Raw genomic sequence first — 6,000 nt, forward strand, 5'->3', positions numbered from 1 at the left:
ATTCATTCACTGAGACTTTATAGACGTAGTCGGCCCCTGCGCTGGCCTACCTGAATGCGCGCGCATCTCACCGCATAAAAGGAGGCCTCTTCTCCTCACTGCCATCCATTTCTCTTCAGCAAGGCAGTGAGTAACTGAGTGAAGTGAGACGGACAAAGAAACTTTTTGTAAAGCAAAAATGGACTCACCTGTGGAGCGCCCCTGTCCTTCGTGTCCGGGCTCCATTGAAGGTGACGACCCCCACTGTCGGTGTATCGAGTGCCTGGGGTCCGACCACGCGGTGGCCAACCTGGCTCCGACTGCAGTCTGCAGCGCCTGCCAACTGATTCCTCGCCCCAGCTGCCATCAAAGGCTGGCGCTGTTTGAGGGGTGCTACGTCTCGCCGGTGGAGGACCCAGAGCTCGACGTGGTGGAGATGGAGGACCTCGAGCGTTAGCGCCCTTCGTCTTCGCCATCCTAGCGGCCCGGGCGGGTCCGAGCTTCGGAGAGATAGAAAAACGATGATGACACCTCGTCGTCCGAGATTTCCGGTGACCGCCAGGAAGGCCATCAGCACAGGTCTGCACGACAGGACTTCTCGGCGGTGATGGCTATGGCGGCGGAGCGTGCAGGCTTGCTGCTCCCCTCTCCGTTGCCACCGAGGCCTGTGAGCAGCCTGCGTCAGGGCTTGCCCGGCCCGTCCAGCACAGCCGGCCTTCGTTTCACCCAGTGGGGGTGAACGGCAGATGTCTGGCAGGGGGCCAGACATCTGGCGGTGTGTGGAGGCCACGTGGCGGCAGAACGAAGGCTCCGGTGGCTACTTGGGCTGGAATCCTCAGAGTGGAGGGCCACTCGGACACGGAGTGTCCCGGTGTGCCCCCACTGGAGGAAAGCCTAACGGCCCATCTGCTTCCGCATACAGCCGGGTGGGCAGAGGGGAGAAGGCCCCTGCCCCCGCTGTCGCGTGACCGCGAGATGCTTGACTATCTGGATAAGATATTCAGGCTCGAAGGGGAGATATATTTTCTCTCAGCAGAGGTTCAGGCCTTGGTGCAAAAACAGGCATTGTCTGCTGTGCGCACGAAAGAAAGAGAGGGGGGGCATTATTACCTGTACTTCCTGGTGCCCAAAAAGACAGGCGAATTCAGGCCCATTCTGGATCTTCGCAGTCTGAATCTCCACATTGCACGCAGAAAATTCCGGATGTTAACTATAAAACAGTTACTGGGACTGGTGCAGCCAGGCGATTGGTTTACAACCATCGACCTGAAGGACGCTTACTTTCATGTTGGGATTGCTGCGAAACACAGAAAGTATTTGCGTTTTGCCTTCCAGGGGGTGGCCTACGAGTATAACAGGCTGCCGTTCGGCTACTCCCTGTCCCCACGCACGTTCAGCAAGTGTGTGGCCGCAGCGCTCCATGATTGCCGTGGTATGAGAGTTTTCTTTTATTTGGACGACCTCATACCAGCATGATCTACCAGCATGGACCAGCATTGGTCCATGCTGGTCCATGCTGGTCCATACTGGTAGATCATGTTGGTGGTTCATACTGGTACCAGCATAGTATGCTGGTTTGCTGGTCACCAGCATACTAGCATAGACCAGCATACAAGTGACCAAAACACAACATATGCTGGTTTTGCTGGCATACCAGCAGACCAGCAGACCAGAATGTATCTATCACCAGCTTATGTTAGTATTAAATATACAATGTATTCTGGTAACTATCAAAATAAAGACATTGTATAGTGTTCATAACAGTATTTTTATTTAATAAATTATACATTAACAATACAATAATATTACAAAAAAAACCTACATCTAAATAAATATATCATCTATAATAGATGCATTTGATTTAGACATAACAAATATAATTCAAAATGTAAATAGCAACAAAGAAATTATAAACATTTTTTTTAAAGTATTTTTTTCTTTTTCTTGTTAATATCCATTATCTTCTATGTTATGTATCTTCCGGTCTTTGCCAATCCGGCCAGCATTTCTTGGTCCTCCACGTATTTCTCGTACAGCCACTGCTTGCAGCAAACTGAAAATAAGAAACAACAATGTTTTAACAAATCGTATTAAATTATGTGATGACAGAACTGTAAACAGAATAGTTATTACTTTCTTCCTTTATTGGCATTCTTCAAAAATACACAGATTGCAGCACATCGTGTCACGTCTTTGTACAGCCTTTCTCAGCAGTAGAGTAATGTGTTGGCGAACCTTTGTTTCCTCCTGACAGATCACTTAAAGGTATACTCAATTCAATTCAATAGCTTTATTAGCATGACCTCAGTTACATATAGTATTGCCAAAGCTCTGTATAGTTGCAACATCTATACAAAATATATATATACATTATATATACTCCCCCTTGTGGCCAAATGGGGACACAACTCTTGTCTTCAGATGTATGCTTGAGTGCAGGAAATGTAGCTCAGTGACTTTTGTCAACTAAACATAAAACAATACATATTTTAGTAAACGGGACATTATAATCTCTGCACATTAACTCTATATTTGCCTCTGTCATGGTGCCAAAATGAAATGAAATAAACAATATATAGGGGTTGCTTCTTCTCTGAACGTCTATGTATACTGCATCCCTCCATATAAATAAACCATAAACAAATACAGAAAGTCGTGTTCACTGCAGCGATCTATTTCACACACAAAACTATGGAAACTTGGTGATATACAGTGGCATTTTCTCCTGGAGACCAAGGGAAGACAGGCTTCTCCTGTTTTTTCAGCCTTTGTTATCATTTTGATAATTACAAATATATATTCTTGTTTGTGGTTGTTTTTGCGTTCAGGGCATACAAGGGGTGTAACATTATTTGAATACCAAAACTATATTGAAATAGAGTCTCACTTGAACAGCAACGTAGCTGTCACATTACTGGGTTATTTGGTGATAACTACCAAAGTAAAGTAACTTCAGACGCAGACGTCACATAGCTTCTCAGACGAGAGGGGTGGCGACGAGAGTGTCACGTTACTTCTCTCGCGGCATAGTTCACGTCAGGGTAGGCGACGATCAACACGATTGTCTGCTCAGTTAGTTAGTTCTTTGGCACAAATCACACCCTCACTATAGTGTCTCCCCGTCTTGTGGACTACTTAACATGAATAATCACAGTTACTATCCTTTTACTCCATCACATTTCAAAAAGAAATAGGCTATTGTTATTGTAACTCCACCACAGTAATCCATCATCAGCTTTACTTTTTAGATAAAGTTTTAACTCACAATTGATCATAACAGGCTTCAACATATACATTTTTATATATTACCAAGTGGTTTCATGTACAACCCACACAAGTATCATGCTAAATGAAGCTCTGTTGCTTGGATATCACTAGATCCTGATGTCAGCGTAATATAAAAGTACATAACGATTGATGTGTAACTTAGCATAATTTACTAGCTAGCTGCTAGCTGCTAACTGCCGCCTCGTTAATATAAATCCAGTACCATGCTGTCATGAACGCGCGGTGCTGTTACGTGTACGCAAATTCACGTGCTTAATGTGAACGAGCCTTTTGGGCGGCGTGGTTAAAGTTGCGCATGCTCTATGAGTGCACATCATGGATGTATAATAAGAACTGGATACAGCGTGGGAGGCGGGGCCTCATTCATTCCTATGAGAGTTGCTCATTAGCGCATGATGATAAAATGGCCCAACTTTTGAGAGAGCGAAACGTCACAGATTACCCGGCATGCCTGAGAAGTACCCGTATCTGTGCTCATAGCGCATGCGCAACTTTACCCAAAATGCTCGTTCACATCAAGCACGTCAATTTGTGTACACGTAACAGCACCGCACGTTCATGACAGCTTGGTAATGATTTGTTATTATGATGGATTTGATATTAACGAGGCGGCAGTTAGCAGCTAGCGGCTAGCTAGTAATTATGCTAATGTACATCAATCGTTATGTACTTATATTACGCTGTAACAAGATCTAGTGATATCCAAGCAACAGAGCTTCATTTAGCATGAAAGAATGATTGCACTGTATATATATATATATATATATATATATATATATATATACTTATAATAATAAGTAATATTAACTTTATTTAATACAACATTTACAGCCCATGTAGTATGATAATGAATTACAGCAAACATGTGCAATATATCCATTATTACAGCTCCGTGGGGTGGCAGTAAGACGATATGGGTCCGTTCTTATTGTGCATCCATGGGTAAAGATAAACGCAACTCACATTGGTTTCTCAAACAGCATCTCTGTAAACTACGTGTATTCACTGAATTTCACTCTCTGCCTTAAACGGCTCGTTGTAGCTCCAATAGCTCCAGCCCCCACCCTCCCTGTGAGCACAGTGTGCTCTGATTGGTCGGGACACGTAACATGAACGTGCCGGGCGGCGCGGTCCCGTGGGTTAGATGCGCGTTCATAATGCAGAGGGAAATAACTCTCAGAATAACGTTATTAGCACATTATTACAACTTGAGGAACGAATGTTTTTAAAAAGGGCTATACAAGTGTTCATACTGGGTAGTTTATTTAGTTTAAAAAAAATTATCCAACGATTTACAGACCACTCTTTCCCCATGTAAGTCAATGGGAAAAAGTGTTTCCGGGCCTGGCAACCATACGGAAGTGTAGTACCACCGTTTGGCCAGCACGAATATTTTCATCTGAGTCCGGCGCACTTCCTGGGGGCTTGGTGCACATACAGGTACTTCTCAGGCATGCTGGGTAATCTGTGACGTTTCGCTCTCTCAAAAGTTGGGCCATTTTGTCATCATGCGCCATTGAGCAACTCTCATAGGAATGAATGAGGCCCCGCTGTCACTATCCGATCCGTCCCCCTGCCCGATCGGTACTGCGTATGTGCGAGATGGTCCGCCATATTGGACAACTCCGGACGGCAACCCACGATGGACACTTGACAAAGTGGCTTTTAGCAAAGCTCAAAAAGAAAAACCGAGAGAGATCAGTTATTGTTATTACAACGTGAGTTCACTATTATTTAACAACTATTTTTATTGGGTTCTTTTATTTGGGGTTAAGCACATTGTCAGAATAAGTGAGGAATGAATTTAATTTCTGTTAGACAGCCATATGCCATACATGTTTGCATACATTCACAGTAAATATTTATTCAGTATGATAGCTGTCTAACAGAAGTTAAATCCATTCCTCACTTATTCTGACAATGTACTTAACCCCAAATAAAAGAACCCAATAAAAAGAGTTGTTAAATAATAGTGAAGTCACGTTGTAATAACAATAACTCATCTCTCTCGAGTTTTCTTTTTGAGCTTTGCTAAAAGCCACTGTGTCAATGTTGTCCTACTTGGGTTGCAGTATGATGCGGATCGGACGGATCGGGTAGTGACAGGGAGGTCCAGTGGTTCCTAAGCTAAAGGAAGTTTGAAACCTTCTTTCCTATCATTCTAGAGAATTCGAACGGCACTTATCATGGCTGCCACTGAGGGACTTCCGGGTCATTTCACTCTGTTAGGAAGATTCCTAAGCTAAATGGACTATTTGACTGCAGCCCTCCTTTCCTTTCATTTGGAGAATTGGAACGGCACTTAACATGGCTGCCACTGACTATTGGAATGCAACCCTATCTGTGCTCCGATGCAGGATAGGTTCCAAGATAAGAGATCAACTCAGCGGAAGTACCACCCACGCCTGCTGACCAATCAGAGCTCAGTGTGCGGAGGAAATACAGTTTAAACTGCCATTGAAGGAAAGACAGCCGGCCAAAATCACCGACTGTGTGAACGTGAAAATGAATAGAACATCACCTCCCATCAGGCCCGGTTCCAGAACAAAATGACTAAGGGTGCAACTGAGATTAGAGAGGGTGCAGTGGTAAAGTGCTATTTTATAGGTATAAGAATGCAAACTTAAATTGATTATAGTCTATTATCAATTCAGGTTAAGAAACTAGAGTAAGGATACCCCTTTCGTCTCATTAGTATGCAGGAAAAAGTGACAAGTGGACACGCCCCCAATT

This window comes from Gymnodraco acuticeps, unplaced genomic scaffold (genome assembly GCF_902827175.1).
Source record: "Gymnodraco acuticeps unplaced genomic scaffold, fGymAcu1.1, whole genome shotgun sequence".
In the NCBI taxonomy this organism is placed as follows: Eukaryota; Metazoa; Chordata; class Actinopteri; order Perciformes; family Bathydraconidae; genus Gymnodraco; species Gymnodraco acuticeps.